This window comes from Elephantulus edwardii, unplaced genomic scaffold (assembly GCF_000299155.1).
Source record: "Elephantulus edwardii isolate Elephantulus edwardi_28Jun2011 unplaced genomic scaffold, EleEdw1.0 scaffold00029, whole genome shotgun sequence".
Lineage (NCBI taxonomy): Eukaryota > Metazoa > Chordata > Mammalia > Macroscelidea > Macroscelididae > Elephantulus > Elephantulus edwardii.
Genome location: NW_006399779.1, coordinates 11,877,484 through 11,878,258, shown reverse-complemented (window position 1 = coordinate 11,878,258; position 775 = coordinate 11,877,484). Strand labels below are relative to the sequence as shown.

At 36.9% G+C, this 775-nt stretch overlaps 1 protein-coding gene across 1 annotated transcript in view; it reads left to right on the top strand.

The window, feature by feature from the left end:
- LOC102843759 (CD59 glycoprotein-like) overlaps positions 1-775 on the top strand; it is a 25,534-nt gene that overhangs the window by 5,422 nt on the left and 19,337 nt on the right. The window lies entirely within an intron of this gene.

Sequence of the window (775 nt, the reverse complement as noted above, 5' to 3'; positions counted from 1 at the left end):
GCTGCTCCTTGGAGGCAAGGATTCTGAGGCTCCGTCTAACATAGTTTGAACATGTTGGAAGGAGGGAGAGACAGGTCCTTGGAGGACATCATGCCTCGTAGGTTGGAGGGACAGTGCAGAATGGGAAGGCCCCCTATGAGGTGGATTGATTCAGTGATTGGGGTAATCAGGATGGGTGTGTCAGAGACAGTGTGATTGGCCCAAGACAGCCAAGTTTAGGGCTGTTGTACATAGGGTCGCTATGAGTCACAAGTGTCTTGATGGCCATAACAACAACAACGTTCCTCTAAAGAAATAGAATGGGACAGTTATAAACTTGAAGTTATAAACTCAGAACTGTTTGTTCTCAAGCATAAATAAAAGGTTCTCAGGCACATCTAGCTTGTGTGCATTTTTAAATTTATTTATTATTTTTTAGAAATGTCTGTTGAATTTCTCTGCCTCATTTTTAGTTGGGTTGTCTTTTTCTTGTCGTGGTTTGCATTATAAGAGTTTTTTTATATACTTTAAGTATAAATCTGTAGATACAATATTTGTCAGTATTTTCTCTCATTTGGTGGATTTTTGTTTACTTTCCTAATAATGTCTCTTCAAGCATAAATTTTTTTCATTTTAATGTCATCCACTTTATCTGATCTTTCTGTATCATATTTGTTTTTAAGCACAATGGCTTAAAGTTCCAGCCATGTCAACTATTTCAGGACTCTGCCATTCCTTTTCTATGGAATTCTATTGTATGGAAGTCTATCATGATTTCTTGAAATACTTTAAAAAA